Below are 22730 nucleotides of genomic sequence, written 5' to 3' on the forward strand. Positions count from 1 at the left end.
AACCTTATTAAGGTATCATTTACATACAATAAAATGCAGACATTTTTAGTAAGCGGTTCAGTGACTTTTCATTAATGAATACATTTGTATAACTACCACCCCCATAAAGATAGATAACAATTCTAAAACCCTAGAAAGTTTCCTCCTAGCCTTTTGCAAAAGTATCCCCACCTTCCACCCCAAGGCAACCGCTGATCTGTTTTTTATCTTTAGAGATGAATTTTGCCCATTTTAGAATTTCATGTAAGTTGAATAATACAGTAGGCGCCCTTTTGATCTGGCTTCACTTGCTCAGCATATGGTTTTTGAGATTCATTCATGTTGGGATGTTTTAAACCAGGACTTTAGCCTGGGTGGCTGATTTTGTCTGAAGGCACCTATAGGTACATCTGAGTCTCTGGCATTGTCACTGTCCTTGGCTCAGTATTTTAAACTTTACTAAGAAGCACAGGGTAGAAGTAAGGAAGATCATTGTCAGTATAATGGAGGTGAAGTGGGTTCTGTTATATAATATTCTCAGCATAAATTGACCTGCTTGGAATCATTGTGCTGATAATCAACAAGGATACTCTTCCTACAAAAAACCTTGATACTATAAAACTTCTAAAGGACGCTGTCCTAGGACTCTTTTAGTTTTCATTTTTTGGGAAGCATTTCTGGAAAATTAAAATGCTCACAACCTGAAAGAAGCAATTATTCACCTGAAGGCTAACTCTGCTAAAGTTGAGTTGTCCGACCTTTACATGCTGATAGAACCCAAATAGCCTTGCAAAACAATGCTGTAAGCATATAGATTATTTAAGATGGACGTGTGTATACAGTAAAGTGAAAAAACAAAGAATCTTTGAGTTTCCCTTGCTGGTTTTTTTTATTTTTTCATTTAAGTTTCTATAGCATATGCTAATAGTTCAGGGTAATCTCAGGGTAGTTTTAGGTCCACTCTACATAAATGTTGAAGTACTCCATACCCACCTTTTTTCTACCTTCCTTCTTTTCTTCCATCTTTCCTTTCTAACTTCTTATAATCCATTATACTTAATCCTGCATTTGCTGAGGTGGCAATTAGCGTAGGAAAATACTGTGAAAATTTGCTGTTCAGAATGCATCTTGACCAAATTCTATATTGAGAAAAGGTCTGAATTTACCCAGAGTAACCCTTTCTCAGAGTCTTTGAATAAACGCCATAGAAACTGGGCTATATATAATATCCTGACAGGTATGTAGAACTCATAGCAATAGCCCTAAAGAGCTTACCTAGCATAGATGCATATGAATGCATTTAATGATTGTTTTATTGGCAGCAGTGCCAACATACACAGTCTGTTTTATATCATTCTCATTACCTGCTGTTTACCACTGTATACATTGCTAATGGTGTGGTTTCTATGGCTTGTGAATTTCACGGCCAAATAATATGAAATTCATTGTACACTTTAGTGTAGAAGATGGAGACTCCATAGATTTTCGTGTGCTCTTTCCCCCTTTGGAATGTATTACACTGAGATCAGGCAAAATAATAAATTTATTTCAAATGTGCTTGATAGCGAAACAGCAATTAGGACTAAAGGGCAACATTTCTTCTCCCAGCAACATAACAGTTTTTAAAGACTATGCCATTGAACGTGGAGTTACTGAACATGGGACTCAGTTCACTGGGATCCCTTCTTAGAAAAATAAAGGAAAACTTGAATTGGATTTGTGTGGCTTATTCAAGTAGTAACTTACCAGCTACACCTTGGTTAACTTAATTTGTCACAGTCGTTTGGTATTTTATTAACTCTTTTCCCCTTCTTCCCCCCGACTCTCACGAGAACGGATCATGAGTATCTTAAAACATACTAAGTCGTCTTCCATCCCTGTTAATCTAACTACAAAAGCACACTTTCCTTATCCAATGTAACTTACTGTGTTTTAGAGTAACTGTGGTTTTAATTCTCTACAAAATTACAACCAGCAAAGAGAAACAGTTTCAAGGAGCCACCACATTGTAGAGCTTTAGAAAGAAGACTTTAGAATTAAGCACAAATATATCATTTTATAGCTAAAGCACCTGAGGCCTAAAGTAGGCAGGTAACCATCGAGGTCAGGGAAAGGGGTTGAAGATCAGGTTTCCAGCTGAGAAAGAGTCTAGAGGGACTCAATCTGAGCAGGTCAGAAACTGAAAGGAGACCACTGATGTTCTGGGAAGGCTGGCATCTGGCCTTGAGTGTGGGATTCGGACAGGGAGTGGGCCCGGTGGGGGGAACTGAGCTTCTGCAGTAGGCAGAGCAGTCCACCTCGTCTCCGGAAAGTGACATTGACCTCAGGGTGTTGCGGGGAAAGAACAATGAATTCCAGTCCGCCTGAGAAAGCAGGCCAATCTGATTAACTCTGAATTTAGGCTTATCTCAGATACTTCTTGAGAAAGAACTTGGAGATGAGCAAGTCCAGCGCAGCCTCTTTAAATCCATGCCCAGTATTTTCTGGGGGAGCTGCTTAAACCCCCCAATTGACTCCAGTATTTTAATTTCACTCTGTATTTAATTCCGACAGTTCTATGATTGATTATTTAATGGGCAAATAAGTAGGGTCACAAAAGAGTGTGAATGTATTTTACAGGATGAGGATGGGCGGGGTGGAGCAGCCTGGAATAGGACACCAATAAAAAAGGATCTTGGTAAAGAAGAACGTCTATTAGAAATGGAGAGGAATTCGCAAGGAAATTAGTGCCTGACACCACGCCCTACTCTCTGCGTGTTTAGAAGCTAGTTTCTAATTTTATTTTCATAGGAGATCTCCCTGTGATGAATTGTCTTTTACCTCCACACTATTTATCACATGGGCATATTGTGAAGTTTGTGTGAGAGAAAGCAAGTATTAGAATTTGTCTTGCAAGCAGCTATAAACATTTCCTGGAACCAATCTAGGGTAGAAGGAAAAGGAAAGGAAGGTGGAAACAAAGGGGAAAGACAGCTAATGATGCTGGAGTCTCTCACTGGGATTTGTGGTATCTCTTTTTGAAACTAAGTACAGAAAGTCAGAACTTGACTGATTGTTTCTTGATCACGGTTTATTTTCATTTTTGTTTTTTTCTTGCTCTCTCATCAGTTATTCCAGCCAATATTATGTCATTTTCAGTAAGCATGCCTGTCTTGTTTCCATTCACATTATTTATGCAAATGTTGACTGAACTGATGACCCCGAGTTATCACGGAAACATTAGATACACCAGTGGATACATTTCTTAATTTTAGAAAAAAATTACTGAGTGAAGGTTAAAATAACTCTTCTTAAATTTGTCATATAAAAAAATTCTCCTAACATACAATACCTCATTGCCTAATAATGCCAGGTAAATGAAGAATTCCTGCGTATTCATGAATGCGGGCTAGTCTGTATATTTTTTGGCAGGTATGACCGTTACCGAGGGTAACGACCTAGTTTGCTGGCCATGTCCTGTGTCCTAGAAAGTTGTAGTTTCTGTTTTCTTTCAGTTGGTCCATTGGATATCAGAAGTGAATTTATAAAATTATACTTCCCTTTACACTTACTTTGCTTTTTTTTTTTTATTTACTTGAAGTATAGTTGATTTACAATGTTGTGTTTCAGGTGTACAGCAAAGTGATTCAGATATATATATTTCTTTTTCAGATCCTTTTCCATTATAGGTTATTACAAGGTTTGAATACAGTTGCCTGTGCTATACAGTAGGACCTTGTTGTTTATCTATTTTATGTATAGTATACACTTACTTTGTGTGATCTAGACTGGTCAGACCACATGATTATTTTTACTTCTGATATAATTTTTTCAGGTACAACCTCAAATCTTTGATGAGAAGATATTTTAAAATAAGTTTAGCATGTGTGTGCTCTAAATCCAACAGTAGTTATTAGAGATATGATTTTGCACTTAGGTATTCCTCTCTTTTTTGTTCTTGGCCAACCAATTGAAAATTAGTTTTTATTTTCTGGTTGGTTTGCTAGATGTTTATGACTATAACAAAAGTCTTAAATTTTGTCTCATATCTTAAAACACAATCTGAATTAGCAGTGGATATTGTGCTATACATAGGGGCTGTGATATAAATATAGTTTCTAACTTCAAAAACATATAACCTAGAAGGGAACACAGACACATATGCAGCAATTATGGCAACTGCATTTGTTTACTAAGTGAAATATTAGTGAGATGGATAAAGCGCTAGCAAGCCTTGAACAGCCAAATCAGCTTCAAAAATAGATGTGCAGTTCTTTAAAAATCTTTTTAACATTTTTCCAGCTACATGTAGAATATAACTTACTATAAAAACGATATGGGTTTTATTTTAAGCAATTTAGCATTTTGACATCCTCATAATGAAATTAAATCCAGAAGGAGGTTTCTCTCCATGATCTCTTGAAATGGTCCTTGATCATCCACAATATTTACCATAATAACAAAGGTGGTACCAAGGGCAGGAAACTCCAACATTATTAAAGTTTCATAAAGCAAAGTGAATTTTAAGAATATAATGTCCCCAAACTGAGAAAGGTCTTGAAAAATAATTTCAAGGGAAGCATAAATTATTTTCTGTTTGTCAAAGGGCAAAAGTATTTAGGTTGAGTTAATGAATGGTAGAGTTTTTGAGTGGAGAATGTCCTTAACATATTATGTAGATCTATACTGTCAACAGATGCTAGCCATGTAGCATTATTTATATTTAAACAAATTTAAAAACAAGATTAAAAATTCAGTTCATCATTTGCATTTGCCATACTTCAAAGATGTTTATTAGCTCCATGTGGCTATTGAATACTGCATCGGATAGTACAGGTATAGAATATTTTCATTATCACAGAAAATTCTGAGCAATACTAAAATTATACCCAGATATTCACAGAGAAGGCAACAAAGTCTCAAGGAAATAATATAACTTCCCCAAGGTCGCACAGCTGTGTTTTTAAAGAAACACAGAACGACACAAAGGAAATAGTAACGGAGGCATTAAAGAAACCCAGTAAGTTTCTGGAACAGTCAAAATACGGTTTAAAAGTGCATACTTAGCTGTTAGCAGGGCTGAAGCTCTTCATGGTTGGTAAGATCTACCTGCCTGAATTTGGACATTTAGCATTTTATGCAGTGAATTAAAAGCAAAAATCATTTCAGCGAACGGCTGCCAGCTCCATATTTTTAGCCACTGCCGTGCTTCCAGGTTATGTTTATCACTTTCATGTACAGGGCACCACTGTGAAATGTGATGGTTTATCTGACCCCAGAGAAATCAAGAAATCTTGGGGGAGTTGTGGCTGTATTTGCAAAGATTGATTTTTAAATGCATCATGCAGACTGGCCCTGTTTTAAAAGGGATTCCTGCCATCACATAATCAAAATGTGAACTCTCTTCTCACCTTGCAAGTCAAAGATAGTTCCTGCATTTTTATTATTTCGTTGAAATCCAAATATTATTTTTCTATTCTCTAACTTGTTTTCATCACAGTGTGATCAACTATTGCCAAGGAAGGAAAGGTTAGATTTATCATCAAAGTTTGCTAAAGGCCCCCTACGTAATTGAACCCTCAGGAGAAACAATCCTTATGTATTCTTTCTCTGTTGTTTCAATATCTTCGTAAAGAGTCATTTCAATATGTTTGGTTCTGTAGCAGAGGTTCTGTGAAGTGCTTATCTTCCTCAGAGGTCCTGTGGGTAAAGATGGGTAAGGAGAGAGAGGGAAGGAGGATAGAGAGAGGCTCAGTGCTGAGATAAGGACAGTGTTCTAAAGCCTCCTGGGGCTGGGGGTGGGGTGCACAAACACCCACGACTAATCCAGACAGAAGCTGAATAATCAAGGGGATGACCACTGTGAAGTCATGTGGTCACCTCTCCCTCTAGAAATAAACATTGCCCTCAGGAAGTCTCCACCCGCCCCAGAAGAGCATTAGGAAGGTCTGGAGAGGGGGATTATTGGCAGAAATGGAAAAAGCAGGTTGAAAGGATTAGCCTGGAGCAGAGAGACCAAGAAACCCAAACCAGTAGAAGGAAGGCAGACTTTTCATGGACGTCTCCAAGCCCAAGTTTTCATGGACGTCTTTTCATGAACGTCTCCAAGCCCAAGTTCTGGGAAGCACAAGTCAAAGAGTGCTCATTTAACCTCTTTGGGCCCCCATGGGAGTGGAGGAAGACTGGACAGAGAGGGAGAAGGGGCCATTGAAGATACAGTATTTACTATGGGACTTAAATCCTGAAAGGCCTCCCAGTAGCTTCATATCTGCTCAGGAATCCTTCATGTCCTGCTGGTTCGCAGCGAGTGGCTCACAGCTTCAAGGCTTCCTCTGCCAGATGGAGAACTATTTCAAACATCCTGCTTCTATTTTGTACTGTAGCAATCCAGACAGGAAACCTGACCCCATTTTCAGGTTCTAAAGAAAAATTCTAAGTACCTGAAAGACCTAGAAACGTGGTGGCTTCTATTTAAGATGTGGAGATAGAGAGCGTATACCTGGACTTGGGTCTGCAGGAGCGCCAAATTGCACCAAGAGTTCCCTTTGTTTTCTCTCCCATCTCTGTTTCTCCTTCTCTCTCTGCTGGATTAGCCACAGGGACTCCAAGTTCTTCATTGTGTGGTCCTGGTACCAAGATTCTCCTGGGAATTATAAAGCTATTCACCTTCTACATCGAGCACTTCTTATTTTTTCCCCAGCAACGTAAGTCATCCTTAAGAGGAGTCAGGGTGCTAGCTCTTAAATATATTTTAGTCATCCCTTTGTACATTAAATGCTCTTTCTTGGAGACTGCTTCTGACATGGTGTTCACCGTGCTCTCAGCTGGCCTCATTTGGAAGCCGATCCTGCTTCCAAATGCTGCCTGTTGCTGGCATCCTGAAGTTCTGCCCTGCCTTCCCCATCAGGTCCAGTTCAGGAGCTGCCTACCTCAGGGTGATAGGTTATCTTCTAGTTGCTTTATTCCTTTTCCTTTTACATTTAGAGACATATCATTTGAATACTTAAACTTCTCTGTGACCACAGCTTTATTTGCAACCCACAGGTTTTGTTATGGCATATTTTCATTATCATTCAATTAATAAAATTCTAATTCCCATTGCAACTTTATCTTTGACTTACATAATGATCAGAAGTATGTTTTCAATATCCAACTATTTGGTAAAATATTGGTTATATATTTTTAAATTTCTTGCTTATTCTGAGTCTTGTTTTATAACCGGCATATAGTCAATTTTATAAACGTGCCATGTGTACCTAAAAATTTGCATATAATATATATATTCCATCATTGTTGGTGCGGTGTTTTATGTAAATGTAGGCCAAGGTTTTTAATGGTGGTATTCAGATCTTCTATAATTTGCTGATTTGTTGTTGTGGTTCTATGTTACTGATCTAGGTAATTTTTCTATTTCTACTTAGTTTTTTGGAATTTCCCTTCGTATATTGCATTGAAGTTTAGATTTATACTATATTCCTTATAAAGTAACCACTGGTTTTTTTATCCTGCCTTATCGCCAGTGATACTTTTTGCTTTCAAATCTATGTTAACATTAAAAAAAATTCTTCAATTTTATTTATTGTTGTTATGACATAATTTTTTCATCCTTTAATTTTCAGTCTGACTCTTGTCTCTTGTAAGTGGCATAGAATTAGGTTTTTTTGTTTGTTTCAATAATCTTTGTCCTTTAATTTGAGTATTTACAGTTAATGTATTTTCTTATAGACCATTTACTCCTTGTTTACTATTTGTCCCACCTTGTTATGTTCTTTTTGCTCTTTTTTCTTCCATTTAGATTCTTCAAATTCCATTTTCCCTTGTATTAGCTTGTTACTTTTACATAAGTAGCAGTTGCACATGTACCATGACTTATTAGCTCTTTTACTGCTTCTCAAGCAATGCTGAGATCTTAAATTTCTTCTACTACTTTTTCCTCTTCCATTTGTTTTAATGCATTCTGATTTTTGATATATTTTATTATTACTCTTTTGTGCAGTTAGATTTTATTTAGATTTATCCACTTATTTATCCTTTCTGTTATACATAATTCCTTTATAAAGTCCTTATTTTCATCTGTGATAAATTTCCTTCTGCCTGTGGATCTCCCTTTACAATTTATTTCAGTCAGTTCTGATGAGAACATATTCTCTAAATTTTGTTTGTTGGCAAATTTCCTTATTTCATCTTTCCTTCCAAACAACATTTTCTCTGCCTCTAGAATTCTCAAAGGACAGTTATTTTCTTTAGCACTTAAAAATGTTATTCCATTATTTTCTAGTATCCAGTCATTTTCGTTGAGAAGTAAGCTGTAATCTTAATCCTATTGTTCCTTTGAAAGTAGTATCCCTCTTTTTCCTCTGGCTAGTTTTAAGATGTTCTGTTTTTCTTTGCTATTCATGAATTGTACTGTGGTTATCTTAGGTGTGGTTTTCTTTGTACTTACTCTTGTTGCATTTTTTTAGTGCTTATTGAATTTATTGCTCGATACATTCTTTTTAGTTTTAGAGAACTCTCAGCTGTTATTTCTGAAATATTGTTTTCATCCCAATCTCTCTCTCCTTTTATCTTTGGACTCCAATTTAAATATATGATAAAGATATTTACTGTGGCCCGTATGTCTCAAATGCGCTTTTGTGTACTTTATATCCTTTTTGTTTTCCATGCTTTTTTTTTTTTGCGGTACGCGGGCCTCTCACTGTTGTGGAGCACAGGCTCCGGATGCGCAGGCTCAGCGGCCGTGGCTCACGAGCCCAGCCGCTCCGCGGCCTGTGGGATCTTCCCGGACCGGGGCACAAACCTGCGTCCCCTGCATCGGCAGGCGGACTCTCAACCACTGCGCCACCCGGGAAGCCCTGTTTTGCATGCTTTAGTCTTAATATTTTTACTATTCTGTCTTCCAGTTCACTTACCTCTCTTTACATGTGCCCAATCCACTACTGAGTTTTAAATTTAGTATAAGTTTAATTCTATCAGTTCAACTTCAATCAGTTTATAGCTTCCAGTTATCTAGTTAAATTCTCCACCTTGTCATCTGTTTTCTTGAACTTGATAATATTTACCAAAATATGTATGAACTTAGGTCACCTGTGATTCTGATTCTGTTTTTTTTTTTTTTTGGCGGTACGCGGGCCTCTCACTGTTGTGGCCTCTCCCGTTGTGAAGCACACGCTCCGGAAGCGCAGGCTCAGCGGCCATGGCTCATGGGCCCAGCTGCTCCGTGGCATGTGAGATCTTCCCAGACCGGGTCCCCTGCATCGGCAGGCGGACTCTCAACCATTGTGCCACCAGGGAAGCCCCTGTTTTGATTTTTATTCTAATTCTCCTTTTCTTGGTAGTCTTGATGGTTCTTCAGTGAATACTAGACTTGGGATATGACAAGTTGTAGAGAATCTGAATGGCATTACAGTTGCCCTTTGAACAACCTGGGTTTGTTGAACTGTACAGATCCACTTATACATGGATTTTTTTGCAATAAGTAATACAGTACTGCATGATCTGTGGTTGATTGAATCCTCAGATTCAGAACCACAGATAGGAAGGGCCGACCACAGAGTTATATGTGGATTTTTGACTGCACAGGGAGTCAGCGTCTCTAAACCCTACATTGTTCAAGGGTCAACTGTATTTTCTTCAGGAGAGAATTTCCTATTCTCAGGTAGGGAGCAGAGGGGAAGATCACCTCAGTCACTGGACAAACTGCATACTCATTTTCCTTCTTTATAAGGTTCAATGTAGATGTTGCATCAACTTTCCTAACACACACACACACACACACACACACACACACACACACACACACAGAGACTTTCAGTGTCCTAATTCATATGATTAGTTTTCCATTGGGCCACAATTCTTTGATAGGTTCTGAACCCCTGTTTTGTCTCTTCAGCATTATAAGCCAACTAAACCTTTGACTTAGTTAGCTTTTGACTTCTGCTTTGACTTCAGTTAGCTTTTGCTTGACTTCTTAGCATCTTGCCTTGTCTACCTATATTATACATGGAAAATACTGCAAGGGAACACTTGCTGAATCCAGCTCAATCCTATGAATCTTTACTCTCTCTGGGATTTTGGTCCTTAAAATTCTAGCTGCCTTGTTATTCTAAATTCCAACTCTGGTTTCCTTAGTCCTATGACATTGTCCTAAGATCTACTGGCATTTCTGCCTCTTAGGAGCCACATTTGGTTTCTCAGACTTTTGCTCTTCATCAGTGGTTTCTAAGTGACTGGGCTAGAAACGCATGTGCAGAGTATTCTTCTCACTTCATTGAGTTTCTTTCTCTGTTTTACTTTTCTAGGTCATGGCTACCTCAGTAGCTTTCTAACGCTCACAGTCAAATGTTGCTTACAATTTATCTGGCCTTTCTAGTATGTTTTCCTAAGGTAAACTGATACAGTTGGAAACAGAAGTTCTTACCCACCATTTAAAAAATTCTGTTTTGTCTATGAATTCTTTGTTTTGTCCCATCTTCTGTCACTTTTTCCTACCAAAAATTCCCATTCTCACAGATAATTTTAAGGTTAAAAATTGTTATTAAGGTAATACGTTAATTTTGAAAGGAATTAATTTTGCTTTGAACAAGAACACAGATTGGTGAATGGGATATGGAAAATTCCTTAAGAACTTTTTCATCTCTAAGAGTAGTATGCAACCATCTGTACCATAATAAGTTTGTCAACTATGGAAGAAAGCAGTCTTTATAAAATCAGCATTACTCAATAACAATCTCAAAAACTGCTGCACTTTCCTGCTCATGCCACCAATTTCCAAATGTTCAGAGCAGAGAATTGTGGGATGGGATATGGAGAAATGGCCTGTCATAGTAACTATAAATATTGGAAGAATGAAATTATAAATAGTTTTCTATGAATATATTTGAAGTATTTGTTCCTAAAGAACTTCTAGAATAAGACTCAAAAATTTAACATAGAAACACCTCTTGATAGGTATGAAACTCAGTAAAATTTATCTCATAATAGTTTTTTCTTTTATGTGATTCTCAGATTCACACAAAATTATTTTTATCTGGACTTCACAGATCTTCTTATATTTACTATGGGATCAGTCACCCTACATTTTTGAAACGTGGCAAAACAGTTAAAATTGGAACATTTCCCAAATCCAGGGCATATGACCTACATTTGTGTAGAAGGCAATATTATATTTCTGTCTAGTTCTGGGGTAAACTTTTTCATACCTGCCAATCTGATTTGACTAATGTATTGTTTTTACAGTGCATTAGTGGAAATTAAATGGTAAATTCAGTCAAACATTCATTTCATACATCAAAAAGGAAAATCAGTCAGCACAACTGTCTGACTGAAGTGAATGAAGAAAACAACTCAAGGCAAACAACTGTCCCAGTAGACTTGTATAAATACAGTAGTGGTGTCGTGTGCAGAATTAATCTTTCCTCCCCCTTAACTGCAGAACACTCTGCCGGCCAATTCAGTCACTCAAATGATCCTGAATTATAACATTCCAGTTTCATGTACTCTCAGTAGATGGTGACTGCCCTTTCTTCTCCTTCATCTGTCAATCAGTGGAGAATGTCAGAACAGGAGAATAGTAATATTGGCCTATTGTAACGTACTGTCCTGAATTCTACAGCTTCAAAATTCTTAGGCTAACTCAATGATCTTAAAGAGTCTGGTGCAGAAAGGATATGTGAATTAAATCACAGACCATTGGCTGGCCCTTCCAGCACTAACATCCCTTATTCCTGGTTCTAATATATCACAAAATACTCAAGAGGAAATTTTTGAGTGGTCAGCAGAAATATGGCTCCAAAGCAGATACGTGGAAAAGAAACATTGTCATCTATGATCCACTTTAAAGTTGACTTGTCCTTTACTCATAAACCAGAATCAGTGTGAATTCTCTTCTGCTAAATGTTAGAGAATCTGTTGGAGGAGTGTGGCCAATTCTTTTGAATTTTTTTACTCTCTAACTTTTTTTTTTAAACATCTTTATTGGAGTATAATTGCTTTACAATGGAGTGTTAGTTTCTGCTTTATAACAAAGTGAATCAGCTATACATATACATATGTCCCCATATCTCCTCCCTCTTGCATGTCCCTCCCACCCTCCCTATCCCACCCCTCTAGGTGGTCACAAAGCCCCTAGCTGATCTCCCCTGTGGTATGTGGCTGCTCCCCACTAGCTATCTATTTTACATTTGGGAGTGTATACATGTCAATGCCACTCTCTCACTTCATCCCAGCTTACCCTTGCCCCTCCTCATGTCCTCAGGCCCATTCTCTACATCTGCATCTTTATTCCTGTCCTGCCCCTAGGTTCTTCAGAAGCTATTTTTTTTTTTTTTTAGATTCCATATGTATGTGTTAGCATATGGTATTTGTTTTTCTCTTTCTGACTTATTTCACTCTGTATGACAGACTCTAGATCCATCCACCTCACTACTAATAACTCAATTTAATTTCTTTTCATGGCTGAGTAATATTCCATTGTATATATGTGCCACATCTTCTTTATCCATTCATCTGTTGATGGACACTTAGGTTGCTTCCATGTCCTGGTGATTGTAAATAGTGCTGCAGTGAACATTGTGGTACATTCTCTTTAGGTTTTTGGGTTTTTTTTAACATCTTTATTGGAGTATAATTGCTTTACAATGGAGTGTTAGTTTCTGCTTTATAACAAAGTGAATCAGTTATACATATACATATATCCCCATATCTCCTCCCTCTTGCGTCTCCCTCCCTCCAACCCTCTCTATCCCACCCCTCTAGGTGGTCACAAAGCACCGAGCTGATCTCCATGTGCTATGCGGCTGCTTCCCACTAGCTATCGGCTTTACATTTGGTAGTGTATATATGTCCATGCCACTCTCTCACTTTGTCCCAGCTTACCCTTCCCTCTCCCCGTGTCCTCAAGTCCATTCTCTAGTAGGTCTGTGTCTTTGTTTCCGTCTTGCCCCTAGGTTCTTCTTGACCTTTTTTTTTTTTTAGATTCCATATATATGTGCTAGCATACGGTATTTGTTTTTCTCTTTCTGACTTACTTCACTCTGTATGACAGGCTCTAGGTCCACCCACCTCACTACAAATAACTCAATTTCGTTTCTTTTTATGGCTGACTAATATTCCATTTGTATATATGTGCCACATCTTCTTTATCCATTTATCTGTCGATGGACACTTAGATTGCTTCCATGGCCTGGCTATTGTAAGTAAAGCTGCAATGAACATTGTGGTACATGACTCTTTTTGAATTATGGTTTTCTCAGGGTAAATGCCCAGTAGTGGGATTTCTGGGTCGTATGGTAGTTCTATTTTTACTTTTTTAAGGAAACTCCATACTGTTCTCCATAGTGGCTGTATCAATTTACATTCCTACTAACAGTTCGAGAGGGTGCCCTTTCCTCCACACCCTCTCCAGAATTTATTGTTTGTAGATATTTTGATGATGGCCATTCTGACCAGTGTGAGATGATATCTCATTGCAGTATTTTTTTGTTTGTTTGTTTGTTTTTTTGCGGTACGTGGGCCTCTCACTGTTGTGGCCTCTCCCGTTGCGGAGGACAGGCTCCGGACGCTCAGGCTCAGCAGCCATAGCTCACGGGCCCAGCTGCTCCGTGGCATGTTGGGTCTTCCCAGACCGGGGCACGAACCCGTGTCCCCTGCATCGGCAGGCGGACTCTTAACCACTGCGCCACCAGGGAAGCCCTCATCATAGTTTTGATTTGCATTTCTCTAATGATTAATGATGTTGAGCATTCTTTCATGTGTTTGTTGGCAATCTGTGTATCTTCTTTGGAGAAATGTCTATTTAGGTCTTCTGCCCATTTTTGATTGGGTTGTTTGTCTTTTTGATACTGAGCTGCATGAGCTGCTTGTAAATTTTGGATATTAATCCTTTGTCTGTTGCTTTATTTGCAAATATTTTATCCCATTCTGAGGGTTGTCTTTTCATCTTGTTTATGGTTTTCTTTGCTGTGCAAAAGCTTTTAAGTTTCCTTAGGTCCCATTTGTTTATTTTTGTTTTTATTTCCATTACTCTAGGAGGTGGGTCAAAAGGGATCTTGCTGTGATTTATGTCATAGATTGTTCTATGTTTTCCTCTAAGAATTTTATAGTTTCTGGCCTTACATTTAGGTCTTTAATCCATTTTGAGTTTATTTTTGTGTATGGTGTTAGGGAGTGTTCTAATTTCATTCTTTTACAGGTAGCTGTCCAGTTTTCCCAGCACCACTTACTGAAGAGGCTGTCTTTTCTCCATTGTATATTATTGCCTCCTTTATCAAAGATAAGGTGACCATATGTGGATGGGTTTATCTCTGGGCTTTCTATATTGTTCCATTGATCTATATTTCTGTTTTTGTGCCAGTACCATACTGTCTATACTATACAATTCAGGTATAGTCTGAAGTCAGGGAGCCTGATTCCTCCAGCTCTGTTTTTCTTTCTCAAGATTGCTTTGGCTAATTGAGGTCTTTTGTGTTTCCATACAAATTGTGAAATTTTTTGTTCTAGTTCTGTGAAAAATGCCATTGGTAGTTTGTTATGGATTGCATTGAATCTGTAGATTGCTTTGGGTAGTATAGTCGTTTTCATAATGTTGATTCTTCTCGTCCAAGGACATGGTATATCTCTCCATCTGTTTGTATCATCTTTAATTTCTTTCATCAGTGTCTTATAGTTTTCTGCATACAGGTCTTTTGTCTCCTTAAGTAGGTTTATTCCTAGGTATTTTATTCTTTTTGTTGCAATGGTAAATGGGAGTGTTTCCTTAATTTCTCTTTCACATTTTTTCATCATTATTGTATAGGAATGCAAGAGATTTCTGTGCATGAATTTTGTATCCTGCTACTTTACCAAATTCATTGATTAGCTCTAGTAGTTTTCTGGTAGCATCTTTAGGATTCTCTATGTATAGTATCATGTCATCTGCAAACAGTGACAGCTTTACTTCTTCTTTTCCACACTTTAACTTTTAAAGCAGGATTATTTTTCAAATAGTTTAAGGGTTACTTGAATACTATTATAAGGCTTGTTTGTATTTTTGAGTTGCCTATTTTCTAGAACAAATTTGTGTGCTTGAAATGCTTAATTGTAGTATATAGATAGCGCATGGAAAGCAAGCTAAATAGATGGCTTTTCTGCTTTGAAAAAACTCTGCCTGTCTATGTAAGTAACAGCACACACTCCTCATGAAATAATGCGTCAGGAAGGAAGGAAAGGTAGTTTTCCTTAGTTTAAGTTTATGATACCAAAAAGGACTCTAAGAATAGCTTTGTAAAGAGGATCTGCATAAAACAGAAGTAACTCTAGGAAGGAAAAACCAAGTCTTGGCTAATATTATGTATTTTCTGATGGGCTCTTATTTTTTTGGTGGTGGAAAGAGGATATGGCAAAGATGTAGCCATAATAATATTGACATGTTACTTCAGGCTGTTTCCTGGGATGCAGGGATAACATGTGGGATAATAAAAGCACTTGGCAAAGGGAGTCAGCTGTCAATCATCCATCGCTCAGTTTGCGGAGTATCCTTGTACTTTTCCTCCTCCTCCTTGTTGCCTTTTGGCCATTTTATGTTTCTCAGCATATCTGAGAAGAAGGCAAGGTGAAAAAGAGTGGGTTAACTGTCAAATCAATCTAGTTTTCCATTTTGTAGTACCTCTCACAGTATGAGTATAGATAGAGAGCTTTAGAATAATGGAAAAGAAGAGTCTCTTGGATCAGTAATAGGCTCTTGATATTTGGGCAATCTTGTGCTCATTTAGGAAGCTAAATGGCAGTTGAATAGTGTAAATAATTAGAAGTGTGTAAACTTCTAATTCAGTAATTAATTAAATGCTCATTCAGATAATATACCCGGGCAAGAAAAAAATTCTTTTTTTTCCCCTTGTCATAACATTAATGGACATTGGGGGGAATTTGTCTTTATCTCTCTATCCATCCAGATATAGATACATATTTTGGATTTTATAGATTTATTAGTCCTGTACCTGTTTTCCCTCAGATCTATTCCTTGTCCTTTTCTTTCTCTGCTGACCCCTATAAGCTACATATACAATGGCCCACTGTTAACATGGTTAGGTTTAATGAGAATCCCTGGTATGAGATTGCGGAGCAGGAGGAAGGGGGAAACCAGAGTATTCTTCTGTCTCCCTCTCTATCTTGATGGCATCTCTGGCAGCTGTGTCTTCAACTACGGGGCTCCAAGTCCTAAAAAGCCTGTCAGACAGGTGAACCTGGATGTTGTCTGGACTTTTGTGATATCACCTGCTTCCTTTGGCCCTCCAGCCTAAGAGGGTAGGTAGCAGTCTTCTGCTGGTGATAATCTCTGGATTGTCTTACATCCCTTGTTTGGTCTCATGGCTCTCCCATAACCTATGTAACCAATCCCCTGTACTAAATTCCCTTTATTCTTGCTTGAAAAATGGTTTTGTTTCCCTGGTTAGATCCTGGGATACAATGGATAGGGCAGTTTTTCTCATGACTAACTCACTAATCAGTGAATATCAACAAATGCCCAGTAACATTAATACCCTAATTTTACTAGATTATTAGCTGCATTGACTGTAATATCTCAGCCATCCTTAGAGTATCTCTAAGGTAGCATGATTTGGGGGATCTTGAGAGGGGTCATATGACTTCTCTAACAACTTCATAAATTCTCCTCCCAATGTCACATGTAAAATCATTTTTTAACCTCACAAAATCTGAGACATGGAGGGGGATTATAACTATGGGACATAGTTTCTGGAATTAGACGCATACATTTAAAGCATCAATCACACTACTATTTGTTCTATGACAATATAAATATTTCAAATGTATGGTCTGTATGAAACCTGGTAACAAATACAGTTTATAATCATCATCCCTGTGAGATATGCTACTACCACATTCAATTTTTACTAACAAGGCATTTTTCCCCATGATATAACAAGTATGAATCATTACACAATACTAGGGATACCAGTAATATCATAGATTTCAAGATATTTTTTTCATATAAATAAATTGTATTTCGAATCCAGACACAAACCACCAAGTTTTGCAAATGTACAATACCATCCAATAGTGGAAAACCCTTCCATTATTTTGTAGAAGAAATCTGAGGCTTCTACTACACCAGAAAAAGTGGAGAGAGACTTGGTCCTCGTTGGCAAAGGTCATTCCTGCCAATATTCTTTGATCAGAAAGGAATGATCCCTTCGAAGGTAGGAGGCATTCCAGAATATCATGATTTAGAATACACTCTCCGTAGACACAGCATAGTTAGAAATCCTGCTCCGCATGGGTGCCATATTGAAGTTGTAACCACATTCCTCTTCTTCATCCTCAGTGACCTCACAATAACTTAGGATCAGATCAGCATTATTGGACCTTGACACTCACAGTGTCAACCCACTGATGTGCCAGTAAATGTTTCCCAACTGGCTCACTGTAAAAATGAAGTCACAATTGTAGTGTTTGACAATTTCTGTAGTGTGAATGCTCCCACCATGGCCAGTTTCAGGTTACCAATTTCCACCATACAAATTCAAAACAGGTAAACAACCTCAAGAAAGAGCATAGATAATAATAAAATGTAGTAAACTAAGGAAGTGATGAGTTTTGAGTATTCATTAACATTGTTTTTAAAAAAATTTATTTCACAGTAAGTTTATATAATCTAAATTTTAATAATGGCTATGTTTAACAACCGAAAATTCCTGAAAAGAAAACAACTGGTTCTTGCGAGAGAGTATGAGCTGTATTTAGCACACTATTGTTTGTCCTTCTCTTCTTAGATTCTCTGAGTTGCCTCAACCTCCAAACACAAAGAGCCATTTAAGGATTGTCCTTATCATGGCCCACAGTCCACGGTATGTCTTCTTTCAAAGAAATGCAAAAAGAAGCCTGTTTACTATGCCCCTTCATATATGTAGAGCTGAGAACTACACTTTTGGGACTATGTCTCTGGAGGGAAGAGAATTGGGGATGGAGGATTGTTGGGAAGCTCATTTTTATATGTTTTTATGAGTCTAGAGCAGCAAAACACAAAATGAAAATTTATCAGTAGAGTATTTGGCTACATAAAATTTTCACTAAGTCACCCCACTATGAAAAATGTTCCTTTTCCACCCAACCATTTCAGGGTATCACAGAGGCCTCACTTACAGTGCTCTCTAGTTAATGTAGATGGCAGCTACCATTGACACAGCTGCCCTTTCTGTGACATAGCAAGCTTGGCTCCCATCATCCTCTGGTACCCTCCAATTCTGCTGCTATCCAAAGCTTTTTCAATTCTATGGGACTTGGGGATCATCTTCAGAGTTAGCTCTTTTCTCTCTATTGTGCTCTGTAAAAGATGTCCTAGAGCCAAGTTGCCTAGCTCTGGAATAGCACAGATTGAACGGAACAACTGCTTTAGTTTCACATGTAGTCCTTCTGTTCTGTGGGACTAGATGCTAGGGTGGCTGGGCCCAGGCCATTTTGTAAAAGAGTCACTAATCTGTATCTAGTAAGCCACATCTCTCTGATAATAATGTTGTTGCTTGACTTGGTCTACATTTAGGATATGTCTTTCTTAGCAGCTCTGTCTAACATCTTTGAAGTCTGATTCTATCATCTGTCCCAGAATATTCAGTTGCCATATATGCCTACATATGTCTTAATCCCAACTGTAGAATTGTTTCAACCTTTTTTCCAAGAAATTCTTGTGTTTCTATTAAAGAATGTGATACAGAAAGATATTTGGAAAGAGTAGCTTGCCTGTGATGAGTTAATGAGACCTGCCTGCCTGTGAAGGTTAATCTTATGTGTTAACTTGACTGGGCCACGGAGTGCCCAGATGTTTGGTTAAACATTATTCTGGGTTCTACAGTCTGAATGCCTGTGTCTCCCCAAAGTTCATATGTTGAAATTCTAATGCCCCAAGAGTGATAGTATTAGGCGTTAGGGCCCTTGGAAGCTGACCAAAGGGTCATGAGACTAGAACCCTTATGAATGAGATTAGTGTTCTTATAAGAGAGACCCCACAGAGATCCCTTGTCCCTTATGCTACTTGAAGATAAAACAGGAAGTCTGCAGTCCAGAAAAGTCTGCATCCGAACGTGTTGGCACTCTGATCTTTTGATGTACAGCCTCCAGAACTGAGAAATTTCTGTTGTTTGTTAAGTTGCCCAATCTATAGTATTTTCTTATAGCAGCCCAAATGGATTAAGACACTATTTCTCTAAGGGTGTTTTTGGATGAGATTAAAATTTAAATCTGTATATTGAGTAAATCAGCCCCCTGTAATGTGGGTAGGCCTCATCTCATCAGCTGAAGGTCTGAATAGAACAGAAAAGCTGACCTTCCCCTGAATAAGAGGGAATTCTGCCACCTGATGTCCTTTGAACTGGGACATTGACTTTTCTCCTGCCTTTGGACTCAAACTAAAACATTTGCTCTTCCTGGATCTCAAGCCTGCTAATTTTCAGAATGGAACATCATTGGCTTTCCTGATTCTCAGGATTTTGGACTCAGACTTGAGTCTTGAGTCTTCAGCTTGCTTACTCATCCTGTAGATATTGGGACTTCTGCACTTGTATAATCGTGTGAGCTAATTCCCTGTAATGAATATCTTTATATATAAATATATACATATATCTGTATACACACACATATATACATATCCTATTGGTCCTACTTCTCTGGAGGACTCTAATATACTGCCTGATATACTTAGTTTTGACTCTGTTAACCTCAGCACTCCACTACTGCACATGGTATACATATTTTTTGCATAACCATAATTTATTTATTGAATACATTTTTGAAATAGAGGGAAAGATACTATCTTTTTTTTTTTAAGACTTTTTTTGATGTGGACCATTTTTAGTCTTTATTGAATTTGTTACAGTATTGCTTCTGTTTTGGTTCTTTGGTTCTAAGGTGAAGTCTTAACCACTAGACTGCCAGGGAAATCCCAAAGATATTTTCTTTATACGTACAGCAATACAAGTTTTTTCACCATAGCCATAGATCCCAATGATTATTTCAATGAGCTGATTTAGTATTGATGAAAATGATGGAGAATATTTTTTAAACTCAGTTTTTCTAACTACATAATCATAAATCTTCACACTTAATCAGTTTACATGTTTGGAAAATTAAATGACTCTAAAGGAGCCTAAGTAGTTATTTATATATACTGTACAAAATTACAGAGACAGGAAATTTGTTGATATTCCTTTAAGGTTCTTTTGAATTTCTAAAATATTTTATAAGATTTAGTTTACTTTGAAGTAGGATTAGCTTTTGTAAGTAAGAAATCAAAGTTCTGAAAGGAGGAGCACCAAACTAAAGGTCAGTTCTCTTAAAAACTAAGCTTGGCCCTACCAGTGATTAGCTGTTGAACCAGTTCACATCTGTGGATCTCATTTTCATTATGTATAATACAGGTACTGGTGATAACCAGATAATCTCTATGCTTTTAGTATTATGTAATCCATAGACAAGAGTGTGAGTTAAGGAGAGGTTTTCTTGATTCTAACTCATCTAAACTCATCTTACTAACTTGGGTTTTTCTCAACCTACTTCCAAGACCACAGAATGACTTCTTCCTCCAACCAAACGGCACTGGGGAAAAAATCTGATACTCATTTGTCATGTGTGTAAATAATTAAAATGGATTCAAATGTTATTAACTCTCCAGTTTTATATTTCTTTGCTTTGGATTATAACAAGAATGACATTTTTAGCTAAATGAATGAAACTCAAAAGTGGAATTTCAGGTGACAGAGTATAGTTTGGGACATTAGGAGTTTTCTTGACCATTTAAAGAACTTTCAGGGTGATTGTCTACTTGGCTTACCTATAACATTGAGAGAAGTGTGTACGACGTTACAGGTCAGGACTGGCCAAGAGGTGGGGGAACTGCTACCAACCATACGTCATTAATATTTAATCAGTTATGTGCTAAGCGTTGTGCTGGTTGATAGGTGTGTAGGGTTAGTGAAGATGGTGCATGGAGCTTACTATCTACCTGTACTTACTTGTGACCATGGAATCTACAAACTGATCAGAGAAATATTGAAGACTCGAGGCCCACAATGCCCTACATTGCATAACAGTCATCTATTCTTACTTGATAGAGTTTGAAACACTTTAAAACTGGAGGAGAGAGAGGAACAATTCTTTACATCTTACCTCAACCCTGAAGTATGTCCTCATTTTCTTACGTGTCCCTCCTGGTTTTTGCTTTAAGGAAGAAAGGGAACTAAAAAAAGTATTTCTGAGACATAGAGACAAATGAAAAAATAATATCAATACATTCTGATAATTGATGCCTGAGACTGTGTAAATAGCTTTGAGATCAAATTTAACTGAAAACAGTGCAACAGAAAGTGAATAAGTACCAGCTGCCGATATTTATTTGACCCAAATATTCAGAGTCAAGGGCTGGACACTAATAATAATGTTCAAATTTATAATCAAGGTAAATACTTAGACTAGAGAAAATTCTTGTGTAGGACTTCTTTAGCCTCCTGAATTAATTCACCAAAACTCAAATACTATCCTTTATAACCTTAAAAATGAAAGCTTTACTTTTTAATAGGAAATCTGCATCTCATTGTAAAAATAGAACACTTCATTCCTGGCCTATACATATTTTCAGAAGCAGTAGTTTTTGGAGTGCTGAATACTTAGCATAAAGACATTGAGTCTTGAAAATTCATTTCAGGCATGAGAGACCTACATATATATATATAGATAGATACAGGACTATTAAAATGAAATAACCACTTCCTGGGAGCAAAAGTCTGTATGATGAAAACTCTCCAGAGTGATACCGTTTGCCTTATGTTTTGTGATCCTAAGTCTGCAAATACAAAAAAGATCGAAAAATGAGGGATAAATACAATTTATGGTGATTATTGATATAATTAAAATTCCTGGTACTACTTAGGTCAATTATCAAGGAGCAGAGAGAATTTTACCAGTAAAACAGTTCTACCAGATTTATCAAATCTTTTCTGAAACTTGATCATTAGAGTATCCTACATGCAAACATTATTACATTTTTATTTTTGATATTTTCCTGCTTTACTGAGAAGTAAATGATGTATCAGACTGGTAATACAGAGCCTTAAGTTTGGTCCCAATTTGTGATTTGGAATAAGTCCCATATCTTATGTAAGCCTTCTATTGTAAAAGTAAAGCTTTCATTTCCAGAGTTTTAGAGGACAATATTTAACAATGGGTTTTGGTAATTAAGTTTATGAAGGTTAAATAAGTCCTATATAAGAATTTTCTCTAGTTTGAAGTATTGACATTTGATGACAAATTTAGAAGGTGGACCATGACCCCAGTTATCAGTGCTGGGTGCTTTCTCCTACACCAAGATACCTCTCACCTTAAAGATGAAAAGAGTAAAGTGTGTTAAATTCAGATTTATATGAACGGACACCTAGGAATTGTGACTTAGGCATAACGTTTGTTCATGAATGTAAACTGTCTCACAGAAGTGTGAGCAAATCCATGGTATTCAGATTGAGTTTAAAGTCAACCACTTGGAGGATATATTCCAGAGAGTTACATATGTTTGTAGATCAAATGATCTTCATATTTTTATGAATTTGGTGTGAAATGCTTACCTGATAGAGTCTCAAAAATTATCTGTGGTTTATGCAGGAGAACATAAGGGCAAAGCGGCAGACTAATGGACTAATAAAGTTTCATACTTTCCTGAGGTTGTTTGGGACGAGTTGGGACCATGTGGCCACTTCCCCCCCAAAATGAATGTGAAATGAGAATAATGCATATATCTT

This window comes from Delphinapterus leucas, chromosome 6, assembly GCF_059928025.1.
Source record: "Delphinapterus leucas isolate spDelLeu-1000000601 "Yukka" chromosome 6, BTC_Dleu_Yukka2, whole genome shotgun sequence".
NCBI classification, from domain to species: Eukaryota; Metazoa; Chordata; class Mammalia; order Artiodactyla; family Monodontidae; genus Delphinapterus; species Delphinapterus leucas.